We start from the raw sequence: 15,969 nt of genomic DNA on the forward strand, positions 1-15,969 counted from the left end.
ATAATTCCTCCTGGGGTCCCAAGGGAACCTAGAGGAACGGGTGCCTAATCTCCGTGGTAGGACCCGAGGATGACACTGCTCCTTTTTTCTTCTTCGAAGCGGGGACAACAATTTTCTTTCCTCATGAGGATGACATAGTATATCTGCAGTGAACAAAAATTGAAGTTTAACCAATATGCCCTAAGAATAGTATGGAAAATCATGACCAAAAATGAATACTTCATGAGATTTTTGTACTAGATGATACAAACTAAAACAATTAAATATATCAAGTTATAGGATTATGGGAATAATGCAACGGGAATATGAATGAATGCATGTGGGTAAGCATAAATTTCATGAAAACAAGGAAAAATGAAAGAGTATAGTATAATGTAGTAACTAAAATGACAAAATTTTTATAAAACAAGCATGAGTATTTTAATATTCTAACTATGAATATTCATTCCAAATAGTTCAATAGAGTAAAGAAATCATGAAATAAGCAACATATTTAAAGAAAAAATAGAGAGAAAAGAGAATACAAACGCGAACGGAAGGAGCTTGGGGCATCGGAATCGGCGTTGTAGGCGGCGCACGGGCGTGGGGGGTAGGGCATGTGAAGTTGCAGCGGCTAGGGTTAGGGATTTTTGGGGAGGGAGATGATGAATAGTCTCACGGCTCTATGCCCTAATTTTTTTTCGTGTGTTTCACGAATTTTGAATTTGGGTGTGTCTGACATTCGGCCCATTCCCGTGTTCTTTGGGCGTATGGGTGCACACAGCTGTGTCAGACGGCCATGTCTTGCTTCGTTCGCTTTTCCCACGCCGGTGTACATAGGTCCACGCCCGTGTTAATTTGACTGGTTCCCCCGCAGGTGATGGGCACGGACGTGTCGTACGCCTGTGCTAATTTGACAGGTTCGCCCATGGTTTCAAGGCACGGGCATGTCGCACGCCCTTGTTGTTTTGGCAGGTTCGCCCACAGCCATGTCACACGGCCGTGGCGACTTATCGCTTCCCGTGTTGGGGAAAAACTTTTGCCCTGTTTTCACACGGCCTAATGCACGCCCGTGTGCCTGGCCTTGTGGTCTTTAAAAAGCTTGCATTCCATTATTCAGTTAGTATTTTAGATGTTAAAAGCTAAAACTTAAATAAATCATTACTGTTAGTGCTCGGGTTGCCTCTCGAGAAGCGCTTATTTATAGTCTTAAGCTGGACTTACCTCTCTTCTGCATGGTCAAGGTGGTGCGAGGAGTTTACACTCTTCATCCCTGCTATCAACTTTATCAACATAAGGTTTAAGACGGGTATTGTTTACCTTAAATGTGCCAAATTTGGGATGAATTACTTCGACTGTACCATATGGGAAAATACTGAGTACCGTAAGAGGAATTTCTTCGTTAGGTTCAGGAGTGGCAATGTGAGGATCTGCTGCATCTAGTAGTACTTTGTCTCCAACCTTAAGTTGATTTGGTGAGGTATTGAGCTTGTCCTAGCTCGGTTTCTGTTTATCAGGTGTTTTCGGTTTCTGTGTCCACCATTCATCTAGCTTCTCGATTTGTAGCATTCGTTCTTCACAGATAGGTCCTTTTTTGTTGTTTGAACATGGTTTATATGCATTTTTCGAAACTGTTTCCTTCATAGAGGGTTTCACCACATGATCAATACTAGTAGAATAATTTATACAACCACCTTTGATTTTTGATGTGTTACCCGAATTACGAGCTTGAAGGGTGATTGTTTCGTCTCCCACACGAAGTGTGAGTTCACCTGTACCAACATCAATAATAGTTCTAGCAGTTGCTAAAAAGGGTCATCCTAAATCAAAGGTGCGTTACTATCCTCTTCCATGTCTAGAACAACAAAGTCTACTGGGTATCTAAATTTATCGATCTTAACAAGAACATCTTCAATGATACCCCTAGGAAATCTAATGGTTTTATCAGCCAATTGAATGCTCATCATAGTTTGTTTGGGTTTCCTAGGACCTAGCTGTTTAAATATTTTATAAGACATAACATTAATGCTTGCCCCTAAGTCAGCCAATGCATTATGAACATCTAAACTACCAGCTAAACAAGGAATCGTAAAACTCCTTGGATCTTTCAATTTTTTGGGTAGCTTATTCTGTAATATGGCTGAGCAAACTGCATTCAACTCCACATGCGACGCCTCATCCAACTTTCGTTTGTTTGTTAGAAGCTCCCTTATAAATTTGACTGCGTTTGGCATCTACGAGAGAGCTTCGATAAATGGTAAGTTAATATGTAATTTCTTTAATAGTTTAAGGAATTTACCAAATTATTTATCTGTATGATCTTTCCTTGTCACATTGGGGTATGGCACCCGTGGTTTGTACTCTGTACTTACCATTTTCTGGTCATTGTGGTCCACCTCACCCTTACCTTTACTTACCACAGTTTCCTGCCACTGTTCTGGTTCAGGTGCAACTAATCCTTCCTCATATTGGATGGTAATTGCATTGATTTGGTCCCTTGGGTTAGATTCAGTGTTACTCGGCAGGCTACCCTGTGGTCGTTTAGATATCAATTTAGCGAGCTGACCTATCTGAGTTTCGAGCCCTTGGATCGACGCTTTTTTAAGTGTTGTCTCGGTATTCTGAAAACGAGTTTCTGACACTGAGATGAATTTTGTTAGCATCTCCTCAAGGTTCAGCTTTTCCTCTTATTGGTAGGGTGGTTGTTGGAAGCCTGGAGGTGGTGGTCTCTGATTCCTCTGGCCTCTCCATGAGAAATTTGGGTGGTTCCTCTGACTTGCATTGTAAGTATTACTATAAGGATTATTTTGAGATCGAGGATTATTACCCATGTAATTTAACTACTCGTTCTCCATGTTGTGGCCATAGGGTGGGTATTCTGAATTGCTTGATCCACCTCGGCATTACTGGGTGAACTTGTGAAGAACTAAGAAAACCATCAATTTTCTTATTCAAGAGTTCTACCTGATTAGAAAGCATGGGGATGGAATCGACTTTATAAACGCCGACTGTTTTCGTTGGCTTTATCCTCATGACTTGCCACTAATAGTTATTAAGTGACATCTCCTCTATAAATTCACAGGCATCTTCAGGTGTCTTATTATTGATGGTTCCACCAGTAGCTGCATCAACCATTTGTCGAGTCAAAGGATTCAGGCCATTATGAAAGGTTTGAACCTGTAGCCAAAGTGGTAACCCATGGTGAGGGCATCTTTTCAAGAGGACCTTGTATCTCTCCCATGCATCGTAGAGTGTTTCTAAATCCATCTGCACAAAAGAAGAGATATCATTACGTAATTTAGTCGTTTTAGCCCGCGAAAAATATTTTAATAAAAACTTTTCGGTCATTTGTTCCCAAGTAGTGATTGACCCCCGTGGTAACAAATTCAACCACTATTTTGCTTTGTTTCTCAATGAAAAAGGGAATAACCGAAGGCGAATAGTGTCATCAGAAATGCCATTAATTTTAAATGTATCACACAGTTCAAAAAAGTTTGCCAAGTGAGCGTTGGGATCTTCATCCTACAAACCATCAAACTAAACAAATTGTTGTATCATTTGAATTGTGTTAGGTTTCAGTTCAAAAGTATTTACAGATACAGCAGATCTAACTATGCTCGATTCAGTTCCTGTTAAAGAAGGTTTAGCATAATCATACATAGTGCGTGGAGCAGGATTCTATTTAATAGCAATCGCAGGAGGTGGCAGATTTTCTTGGTTTTCAGCCATCTCCTCGGTTGTGGTTGAAGTATCGTCCTCTTGCTCTTTCTTTGTTTATTGTAAGCTTCGCCTTATTTCTCTTCAGTTTCTGTGAACTGTGCGATCGATCTCACTATCAAACAGTAATGGTCCTGACGGGTTTCTTCTAGTCATAAACTAGAAAAATCTATCAGAAGAAAATAAATGAAGAATTAGAAAATAAAATAAAAATTTAAATTGCAATGAAAGTACAATGGCTAAAGTAATAAAAATCGAGTGTTCCTAATATCCTAGTTCCCCGGCAACGGCGCCAAAAACTTGATGCGTGATATTCGTGATAGGTTTTAAAGATTTACGAATGAGTCGTTCTTGAGACTAACTTATTATCACGATTAAGGCAAGTGTACCTATCAAACAGTAGTATAGTTTAGCAAGACAGGATTGTCGAACCCAAAGGAACCATGAGTACTAGTATTTACTTCTTTTTATTATCTAGCCTAAAAATTAACAGGTTTGGTTATCTAAACTAATTACTAAACTAAGAATGCATAGAAAAAAATTGGGAAAATACTTTTGGGAAAATTCGATTGATTAAGACAATACCTAAGGAAAAATCCACCTAGACTTCACTTGTTATTTGACCCTAAATCAGATGGTTTATTCATTTGACTTGATCTGTAGAAATTCCTAAGTTATATTATTATCTCTCTCGAGACTAATAACATCTAGCCCTAGGTTGAATAAGTGAAATCTCTTTCTAATTAACACCCTAGAATTGCATTAACTCGATCTATGCATTCCCTTATTAGGTTTCACCCTAATCCGGCAAAATCTTGTCTCCCTATCTCTAGGCGCGCAATCAACTCTGCTTAATTATGACAACTTTACTCTTAGACAGGGTCTATTCCTCTGCTGAATAAGAGCTTAGCTTGAATCAATATCCTGGAATATTAAAACAAGAATTAAGAACACATAATTAAGAACAAGTCAAGTATTTACCATACAATTCAGATAATAGTAACAAGATCCGTTTTAGGTTTCATTCCCCTTAGGTATTTAGGGGGTTTAGTTCATACTTATGAAAGAAAACATCTCAAAAGCATAAAGATAACAAAACATAAGAAAACCCAAAACTCCTGAAGGAACTTGAAGGGAGATCTTCAGTCTTGATGATGAATCTGGCTTCTGAGATGGATCAATCGGCTTTCCTTAAGTAATTCCTTCTTCGTACCCTGCGTCTCTCTCTTAAGTTCCTCCTCAAGTGTTTAAATAAGCTTTTGTATGCCTAAGAGCCCTAAAAATTGGCCTTTTCCGAATAAGACTATACTTGGGATCGGCAAGGACACTCCCGTGTGACACGCCCGTGTAAGATTACTCTAGCCCATGGTCAAGGCTGTTGAATAGGCACGTGCGTGTAGTCTACCCGTGTAAGTCATGCTTCAATCCTGCCAAATAGACGCGGCCATGTGACACGCCCGTGTGAGGAAGTCCAGATCGTGTTGATTTCCCACGTGGGTCCATTTTCTCCATTTTTGGCCCGTTTATCACTCTTTTTACTCTCCTATGCTCTCATAAGTATAAAACATGAAATTAAAGGATTAGGAGCATCGAATTCACCAAATCTAAGGAGAAACCATTCATAAATGGGCTAAGCATGGGATAAAAATATGTATAAATTATGGTTTATCAGTTCTTCATTCGATTTTGAATATTCAAGCAATTAAGGTAAGATTTTGATTCATTTTTGATGATTTTTATGTTTTTGTGATCGTTGCTTCGTGTTCTAGCTAGCCCATGCTTCAATTTTTGAAAATGTTAATGATTTTGAAAGTTGTCATTGATGAATGCTTGAGTTCTTAAATGTTTTATGATGGAAAATGAGTATTTGTTGATAGATTATTATGTTTTATAAAGTGATTTTTAGTGAAATTACATAAAAGGGATTAATTTGTGAAAAAAGGAAAACGTATGGTTAAATGTGTGAAATAAATGAAAATATGGGCTGATATGAAGCTATATGAAATTTTCCTAGCATGAAATTAGAAAGAAATTGTGTAATTTGTGATTTTGTAAAATAAGGACTAAATTGTAAGAAATGTGAAATTATAGGGTTAATGTATAAAATTCCCCAAATTGTGTGTTTTGGATGAAATTGAATGAATTGAGGAATAAAAGAGTTAATTTTGAATTTATATAGATCCTGAAAGAAAGAAACCGGATTTAGATCAAGGGAAATCGAAAGTTATCGATTAATCGATCCGATTCGTCTATTCCGACTACAAGGAAAGTTCATATGCAAATAAATGTGTTTGAGTTGAATTATATATGTTTTATTATCATTGAATTGCTACAAACGTCAAACAAGCAAGTATGAGCATGAATCGACGAAGTTACGACATCTGAAAGTCACGTACGAACCTTAGGAATAGTATAGGATACAAATGTCATGACATCAGGTTATCGAGATGTGATGTAACAGCCCGATTTAAACCCTATTTGGAATGATGGTTTCGAGACCACGAATTCGAGTTAGAAAAATATTTAAAAATTATTTTCTGTGTTTAGTAAGTGTGAATTTATATCTGTGAAATTTTTGTGCTTTAATTTTTTCGTTTGAGTGTCTGATTAAATAAAAAGATTTAATCGCGTAAAATGAAAATTTGGTGGTTAAATGTGAAAGTGCTTATTTGAACTTGTCTTATTAATATGAAGCACTTATGAAGCAATTAGACCATTGACAATTAGAGTGGACGATAATGGCCATGATTCTAATGGTTTTATAATTTTATTATAAAGGTTAAAAATGTAAATTAAGTATTAAGTTATTATATGTTATAACTTAATATATGTTATATTATAACATAAAAATAAAAGCCATTATATGTGTTATTATTTTTGTTCTTGCCGAAACAAAAGAAAAGAAAAAGAAAACCTAGGTTTAGCCATATTCAAGCTTAATCAAGGTACGTAACTAGCTCGGTTTTTGATAATTTTTACGTTTTTGAGATTGTTGCTAAGTTATCTACAAGACCCATGCTTGAATTTTTTTTATTTTGATGAATATTTTGAGTTATGCCATTGTTGAAAGCTTGTGATTTTTGTTGTTTGATGATGAAATATGAAAGATATTTTTTGGGTTAACATGTTTTGTATTGGAGTTTCTGATGATTTTGAGTAATTAGGACTAAATTGCAAAAATAATAAATTGAGGCACTAAAATGTAAAATAAATGAAATATATGGACTTGTATTGACACTAGGAACATTTGACCTAACATAGGTGTGTTGAAATTTTGCATATTTTGTGTTTTGTGCAATAGGGACTAAATTGTAAAAAATGTGAAATGCTAGGGGCAAAAGTGTAATTTTCTCATTTATGTGTTTTTGGATGAATTTGATTGAATAATTGATTAAATAATTTTAATTTATATTAATTTAGACCAAGAAAAGAGAAAATTGGATTTGGATCGGGGAAAAACTAAAGTTGTCGACTAGCCGTCCCGTTCCATTTTTCATCGTTCGAGGTAAGTTTATAAGCAAATAGACATTGTTTATTTTAATTATGTGCGAGCTATATATACTGAAATGAAATATGTAAATATATATTTATAATAGTCGAATGTATAGAGGCTTGGCAACTATGTTTTTGAATTCAATACAACCGAGTTATGACGTCTGAAAGCCCCGTATGAACCTTAGGAATAACTAGGATACATATGTCATGACATAGGATTCTGATATGTGATGTGTGACTAAGACCATGGCATTGATATATGTGTACGAGTAAGACCACGTTTTATACGTTGGCACCGATATGTGACTCTGATATATGTGTGTGAGTAAGACCCTGTCTAGGACAATGGCATCGATATGTGATTACATGTAAGACCACGTCTGGGACATTGGCATTGTACTATATATGAGATTATCCGAGTGTCCTATCCAATTCCGAATGGTTCATCGAGCAACGATAGGTTGTGATCGAATGTGAAAAATGAGCTAAAATGATTAGGTATGAATTGGTTTATTACATACTTGAGATAAGGTAAGTGAGTTACTAATGTGAACATGTGTGCTATGTGAAGTATATTTGGCCATTGCTATGTATATGTTTATGATATCATATTTTGACTCAAGAGTATATGTATATGGGTTACATAATGATAATTAGCTTTGAAATAGAAAGATATTTTGTTAACATTTATATATATGTATTCGACCTTTAGTAAACTTATTTGTAAAAAGTATATGTCATAAGTGAAACCATAAAATTCTGGGTCTAATATGATTATATTAGTATAATTAGATTTACTTTAAATGAATTGGTCATAATATTGAATAGTTTATTTGCTTATGACTTACTAAGCTATAAAAGCTTACTCTGTGTAAGTATGTTTGTTTTTGTTTTATAGATTTTGGATCAAGTTATGAGCTCAGGGATTGTGAGCAAAGTCTACCACACTATTGACTTTTTTCGGTATTTTAAAAGCTGAATTTTGAACTTACGGCATGTATAGGCTGGATTATGTTTAGAAATGTCAGATTTTGGTTATGTATAATCTAAGCCATGTGAAAATGGCTTAACTTTTATGTTTGAATTCGGTTATGTTAAGTATGGTTTATGCTCATCTTGGTTATGAAGTTACATGCTATGAATGTTTAGTATGTGTGGTAGGTACTGTGACAGCCCAAAGTTGACCCTAGTCGGGAAGTGGTTTCGGGACCGCTAAACCGAGTCACCGAAATGTTTGAATGTGATACTTATTGTGTAGAATATGTAATTATGAATGTGTGAAAATTTCAAGCTTCAATTTGGTTGATTTCATGTGAATTTAGTCAATAGGACTTATGTGAGAAAATTCTAAAATGTGATAGGTCAATGTGTGAGGACCTATTAGTGCATGTGGACAAAGGGGGGGACTTGCATGTCAAATTCCCCCCCTAAAGAGTAGTGGCCGGCCATGACAAGGAAGGATGGGTAAAACATGTCATGAAACATGTTTTGTTAGTGGAAGAATAAAATAAGGAGTATGGGTAATAAAGAAATGGAAAACAAAAGAAAAAAAAATGTGTGTGTAGTGTTTGTCCCCCATTGCCGTGAGCTAAAGGAGAGAAAGGGGGGGATTTTGTTCATCCTTTTCTCATCTTCATGCTTGCCAAAAACTAGAAAGAAAAACAAAGAAAAATTTTCTCATCCTTTGGTTCATCCTTGGCCAAAAATTTTAAGGAGGAAAGAAGAAGAAAGGTGAAGAGATTCGGCCATGCATGTAGCTAGGCTAAGGTATGTTTGATGATGTTCCATGAGAGGCATGCATGTTTTAGTTGTTAGCTTGAGTTCTACCTAACCCATGGTCTAAATCTTGCTATGTGATGGAAATGGCACTTGACCATGGATGAATCATTCTTGGTTGATGTTTGATGTTGTGGTGATGAGGCATGAGGATGAGTTAAGATTCGACCTAGGTGGAGGTTGTGTTAATGCCATTGCATGCAAAATATGAAGCTTGTTAATGATGCATGTGATGATGGCTTGATGATTCTTGAACCTCTTTTTTTTTAGCATTTTTTTGTTGTGTGAGCACATATGTGCATTGGTTGCTAAATGGAGAAGAATCGGCTAGCAAGATGTGTGCTAAGGCCGAATGTAACTTTGCATGTTAATGAGCAATGCATGTGTTAAATTGATGAAAAGGGGGAGGATGCTTTACTAGTGTGTATGTGTGTATTAAGTGTTGAAATCGACCCCAAAAATGGACATGCATATTCGGCCAAGGGTAAAGAAATTAGCTAATATGTTGTGTTGATGCATGATTTTTGCATGTATGAGACTTTAATGTCTAATGTATAAATATGGGCTAAGTGCCTTGTGTTCATCTTTTGATGCCTAAATGATGAAATCAATTTATTTGTTTGATTAAGCTCAAGAGCAAAGGGGAAATAAAACCGATAAAGGGAAGGAAAAAGTGGTTGAATAGCTAGCGGAATCGTTCGACAACACCCGAGGTAAGTTCTTGAGTAAGAGAGCTTAAATTTCGATGTGATTAAATCATGCTCTATGTGTGGCTATTGAGCCGAATGTGCAAGGACAATATGTGCCTTGTGTTTGAGTTTCGTAAACGAAAATGAAATATGAATGTACCATGAATTATTGTTAGATGTGTATGATTAATTGAATGCTGTCCGGGCTAAGTCCCGAAGGCTTCGTGCTAAGCGAATATATCCGGACTAAGATCCGAAGGCCTTTGTGCGAGATACTAAATCCGGGTTAAGTCCCGAGGGCATTCGTGCGAGTTATTAAAGCCGGGTTAAGTCCCGAAGGCATTCGTGCGAGTTGTTAAATCCGGGTTACGTCCCGAAGGCATGGTGTGAGTTACTAAAATGGGGCTATGTCCCGAAGGCATTTGAACGAGGAGCTATATCCGGTTAAATTCCGAAGGTACGTGATTTGGTAATGAATGAGCTTGCTGTAAAATTCCAGCGAATACTCGAAAAACATCCCAATATGGGGATATGTTACGTATGTGTTGAATTAAATCGAGCCCTTACAAATAAATGTTCGCTCAGTTGATAAACGAGCTATCGGCCTTCGGCTAAGTTAGTCTATTGTGTATGTGCATAAGGGTTGTCAATGTTGTGAAGCAAGTTTAATATCGATAAATTGCGTATTATGAAATATTCCGTTTAGCTAAATGTGTGATATTCTTTGTTTATGCTGGAATTCCTTGCTCAAACTTACTAAGCATAAATTGCTTACTCGTTACATTGCTCCTCTGTTTTATAGATTTTTGGTTCTCCAGCTATCGGACTCGGGATCTTGAAGTCGAAGTCGCCCACACTATCAAAGGCTCTTTTGGGTACTATTTTGGTTGAATTTTGTTATGGCATGTATAGGACTACCCATTGTTGTCTTTCGAGTACTTTATGAAATGTATAAGTGTACAGCCATGCGAAAATGGCTTGTAGAAGTGGAGTATGGCATTAGACCATTCGTATTTATGAATGTATAGATGGTTTCATGATGTAACTATGTTGGAATGGAAGTGTTGAGCAAATGATCAGCCACTAGAATGGCTAAGTATGATCATATGTGGGCTTATGTATGACAAGGCCCTAGTTGGTCCATGAAACCCCAAATTAGGTAAGGTTCACTTTGAAAACAGAAGCTGATAGCAGCAGTGGTGTGGATTGGAAAAATCACAAGAATTCATAGGAGTGGAATTAAATAGTGAATAAATTATGTAATCGAACCTTGATGAATCTACTTTCATATGGAAGTAACGAAACAATTATAGGAACAGTACAGAAAGAGATATTCGGGTTCTTGTGGAACAGGGCCAGAACAGTTTCTGGATTCACTGTTCCGCCTTTGGAAATTCACTATAAATTGACCAGAGATAATTAGGGGTCATACCATATATGTATGGATTCCTCTCTGAGTCTAGTTTCCATAGAAACAAACGGCATCGGTATTGAAGCTCTGTGCAGAGAGATATCCCAGTCGTAATGGGAAAAGGTCAGTGTAGTCGACCCCTGTAACATGGGAGACTTTGACTAATAAACTGTACTAATTGGCCCGACCAAAAATTCTAGAAAAAAATCCATAGGTGGGGACATGAGTCTAGTTTCAGAGAAAAATCACAAAACTGATTTTTGAGTTGTGAAACTCAAGATATGATTTTTGAAGCGACTAGTACTCAGACTGGGCAGTGTCTGGAAAAATTTTTCAAAGTTTGTTAACATCTCGTGTCCGACTCCGGTGTCGGTCTCGGGTTCGGGGTGTTACATTTTATTGGTATCAGAGCTACGGTTTAGTCGATTCTAGGACTACCGTAATGTTTTGGGTCTAGCTATACATGCCATTTTATGTGATTACTTGATAGTGTGGTGATTTCTGACAATCGTAAATGTGTTTATTTATAGTAATGGATCCCGATCGTGACCGAGAAGTAGCTGATGATCTTGAGAGTGTAGCGCCTGCTCCCGCACAAGGGACAGTGCCGGCGGACTCTCAACCTAATGCTAGTAATCAGAATGATGAAGCTAGACAAGCATTCTATAGTGTGATGAATGATTGGTTTAACCAATACATTCGAACTAATATGGCTGTTCCACAACCTCCATTCCCGACAAATACTACCCCCGCACCTACAATACCACCGGTAACGGACCAAATAAGGTCAAATAAGCCCCCAGTTGACAGAATCCGAAAACATGGGGCTACTGAATTTAAGGCTATGGATAGCGATGATGCCGAGCAAGCTGAATTTTGGCTGGACAACACTATCCGGGTACTCGATGAGCTATCTTGTACACCCGATGAATGCCTAAAGTGTGCTATCTCCTTGCTACGTGATTCTGCCTACTATTGGTGGAGTACTCTGACTTCTATTGTGCCCCGAGAGCAAGTAACTTGGGAGTTTTTCCAAACTGAGTTTCGGAAAAAGTATATCAGTCAGAGATTTGTTGATCAAAAACGGAAGGAATTTCTTGAGCTTAAGCAAGGCTCCATGTCGGTTACTGATTACGAGCGAAAATTTGTTAGACTTAGCAAATACGCTCGGGAATGTGTTTCGTCCGAAGCTATTATGTGTAAACGCTTCGAGGATGGGCTGAATGAAGATATAAAAATGTTCGTTGGCGTTCTTGAAATACAAGAGTTCGTGGTACTTGTTGAACGAGCTTGTAAAGCCGAAGAGCTTAGAAAAGAAAAGCAAAGAGTTGATGAGGGAACTGGAGAGTTTCGTAAAAGATCCTCGGGGAGGTCTCTTCAACAGACATCGAAGAGATTTCGAGATGATGCGTGCCAGTTTAGAGGCACTTCGGGCCTTTTTGGACGAGATCGTGATCGACCCCCTGTGGGTACACGAGGCACTTCGGTCGCCAGTGTTGGGAATGAACGTCGAGACAGGACGAAATGCCGATATTGCGGTAAATGGCATTCGGGGAGTTGTAGATTTCCTGACCGCTCCTGTTACAAATGCGGATCAGTGGACCACTTCATTAAAGATTGCCCGAGGTTGTCGGGGCAGAATGCAAATCAGAGTGGGAGACCGGGTGCTACCACTGCTCGAGGTAGACCATCTGGAAATATGGGCAATGCTGGTGGTGGTCAGAGAGGATCTAGAGATGATATAACCAGATCCGAAGCCCGTGCGCCTGCTAGAGCTTATGCTATACGTGCCCGCGAGGATGCTTCTTCGCCTGATGTTATTACCGGTACATTCACCCTCTTTGATACTAATGTAATTGCTTTGATTGACCCCGGTTCTACTCATTCTTACATATGTGAAACCTTAGCAACCAGTAAGACTTTACCTATTGAGTCTACTGAGTTCGTAATTCGGGTGTCAAATCCCTTGGGTCGTTACGTGCTTGTCGACAAAGTGTGTAAGAAATGTCCCCTGGAAATTCGAGGTTCCTGTTTCCCGGCGAACTTGATGCTCTTGCCGTTTGATGAATTTGATGTTATCCTTGGTTTGGATTGGTTGACCGCGCATGATGCGATTGTGAATTGCAAGAGCAAGACTATTGATTTGAGATGCGCAAATAACGAAGTAGTCCGAATTGAGTCTGCGGACTTAGAGGGGATGCCAGCTGTAATATCAGCAATGTTGGCACAGAAATATGTAAGAAAAGGGTGCGAAGCATACCTTGCGTATGTACTTGGTGACAAAGAATTAGAAAAGAAACCCGAATCTGTGCCGGTGGTTTGTGAATACCCGGATGTTTTTCCGGAAGAATTACCGGGTTTACCACCTGTTCGGGAGGTAGAGTTTGGTATTGAGCTTGTACCTGGGACTACGCCGATTTCGATAGCTCCGTATCGTATGGCACCAACCGAGTTAAAGGAGTTGAAAGCTCAGTTGCAAGAACTGACGGATAGAGGTTTCGCTCGACCAAGTTTTTCACCTTGGGGTGCACCAGTATTGTTCGTGAAAAAGAAGGACGGAACCATGAGGTTGTGCATTGACTATCGTCAGCTGAATAAAGTGACGATAAAGAACAAATATCCGTTGCCGCGCATCGATGATTTGTTCGACCAACTGAAGGGAGCCTCAGTGTTCTCAAAAATAGATTTGAGATCGGGCTATTATCAGTTGCGAATCCGAGATTCAGATATTCCCAAAACTGCCTTCAGAACGAGATATGGTCACTACGAATTCTTAGTGATGCCGTTTGGGCTCACTAATGCCCCTGCAGTATTTATGGATTTGATGAATCGGATCTTCAGACCGTATTTGGATCGGTTTGTAGTGGTGTTCATTGATGACATTTTGGTCTATTCAAGAGACGAGACCGAACATGCTGAGCATCTGAGGCTAGTGCTGCAAATTTTGCGGGATAAGCAGTTATATGCTAAGTTCAGTAAGTGTGAGTTCTGGTTAAGAGAGGTTAGCTTCTTGGGTCATGTGGTATCCGCGTCGGGTATTCGAGTTGACCCAAATAAAATTTCAGCCATACTTGACTGGAAACCTCCGAGAAATGTTACTGAAGTTCGGAGCTTTTTGGGGCTCGCCGGTTATTACCGACGATTTGTGAAAGGTTTCTCGATGATAGCCACACCAATGACGAAGCTACTTCAAAAGGATGTTAAGTTCGAGTGGACGGAGAAATGTCAGAAAAGTTTCGACCAACTGAAAACTCATTTGACTGAAGCTCCAATTTTGGTGCAACCCGAATCAGGTAAAGAGTTTGTCATTTATAGTGACGCATCCCTACTTGGGTTGGGTTGCGTATTGATGCAAGAAGGTCGAGTCGTGGCCTATGCGTCGAGACAATTGAAGCCACACGAGAGGAATTATCCGACCCATGATCTCGAACTAGCTGCCATCGTGTTTGCTTTAAAAATATGGCGACATTATCTGTTTGGTGAGAAGTGCCATGTATTTTCGGATCACAAAAGTCTCAAATATTTGATGACTCAACGAGACTTGAATCTGCGACAAAGACGTTGGCTTGAGTTGTTGAAAGATTACGAGCTTGTCATTGATTACCACCCAGGAAAGGCTAACGTGGTTGCGGACGCCTTAAGCCGGAAGTCATTGTTTGCTTTACGAGCGATGAACGTGCATTTGTCTGTTCTACCAGACCGTGTGTTAGTAGCTGAATTAAAAGCTAAACCATTATTGACTCACCAAATTCGTGAAGCTCAGAAAGTCGATGATGAATTGGTTGCAAAACAGGCTAAGTGTTTTCCGAACGAGGAATCGGAGTTTCAAATTGATGATGATGATTGTTTGAGGTTTAGAAATCGTTTGTGTGTTCCAAGGAATTCGGAACTCATTTCGATGATTCTGAACGGAGCCCATTGTAGCCGAATGTCAATTCACCCGGGGAGTACGAAAATGTACAATGATTTGAAACGTCAATTTTGGTGGCATGGTATGAAACGGGACATCTCTGACTTTGTTTCGAGATGTTTAATATGTCAACAAGTGAAAGCGGAACATCAAGTGCCTTCAGGATTACTCCAGCCGATCATGATACCCGAGTGGAAATGGGATCGAGTCACAATGGACTTTGTGTCCGGACTGCCCTTGTCAGCAAGTAAGAAGGATGCGATATGGGTTATTGTTGATAGACTGACTAAGTCGGCTCATTTCATCCCCGTACGTACGGATTTTTCATTGGAGAAACTAGCTGAATTGTACGTTTATCAAATTGTGAGATTACACGGGGTACCTGTTTCTATCGTGTCGGATAGAGATCCGAGATTCACCTCACGATTTTGGAAGAAATTGCAAGAAGCTCTGGGTACCAAGCTGCATTTTAGCACTGCTTTTCACCCCCAAACCGATGGTCAATCCGAGAGGATAATTCAGATACTTGAGGATATGTTGAGATGTTGCATCCTCGAGTTCAGTAGTTCATGGGAACGGTATTTACCTTTGATTGAATTCGCTTACAACAATAGTTTTCAATCAAGTATTAAGATGGCACCTTACGAGGCTTTGTACGGTCGTAAATGCCGTACACCATTGTTTTGGACCGAGCTCGGTGAAAGCAAAATTGTCGGAATTGATTTGATTAGAGATGCTGAACAGAAAGTAAAGGTAATCCGTGAAAGTCTGAAGGTAGCCACGGATCGTCAGAAATCGTACGCAGATTTGAAACGAAAAGACATCGAGTATCAGGTGGGAGACAAAGTGTTCCTTAAGGTTTCACCTTGGAAAAAGATACTCAGGTTCGGCCGTAAGGGCAAGTTGAGCCCAAGATTCATTGGGCCGTACAAAATCTCCGAACGAGTTGGTCCGGTTGCGTATAGATTGATTTTGCCCCCGGAGCTTGAAAA

At 38.9% G+C, this 15,969-nt stretch overlaps 1 non-coding gene across 1 annotated transcript; it reads left to right on the top strand.

Moving 5' to 3' along the window:
• Positions 1 to 3,172: 3,172 nt before the first annotated feature.
• On the top strand, positions 3,173 to 3,279 carry LOC121217008 (small nucleolar RNA R71). Its single transcript, XR_005913204.1, has one exon. It is a non-coding gene; the product is annotated as a small nucleolar RNA R71 (small nucleolar RNA).
• Positions 3,280 to 15,969: the final 12,690 nt, after the last annotated feature.

This window comes from Gossypium hirsutum, chromosome A02 (genome assembly GCF_007990345.1).
Source record: "Gossypium hirsutum isolate 1008001.06 chromosome A02, Gossypium_hirsutum_v2.1, whole genome shotgun sequence".
Taxonomy (NCBI): Eukaryota; Viridiplantae; Streptophyta; class Magnoliopsida; order Malvales; family Malvaceae; genus Gossypium; species Gossypium hirsutum.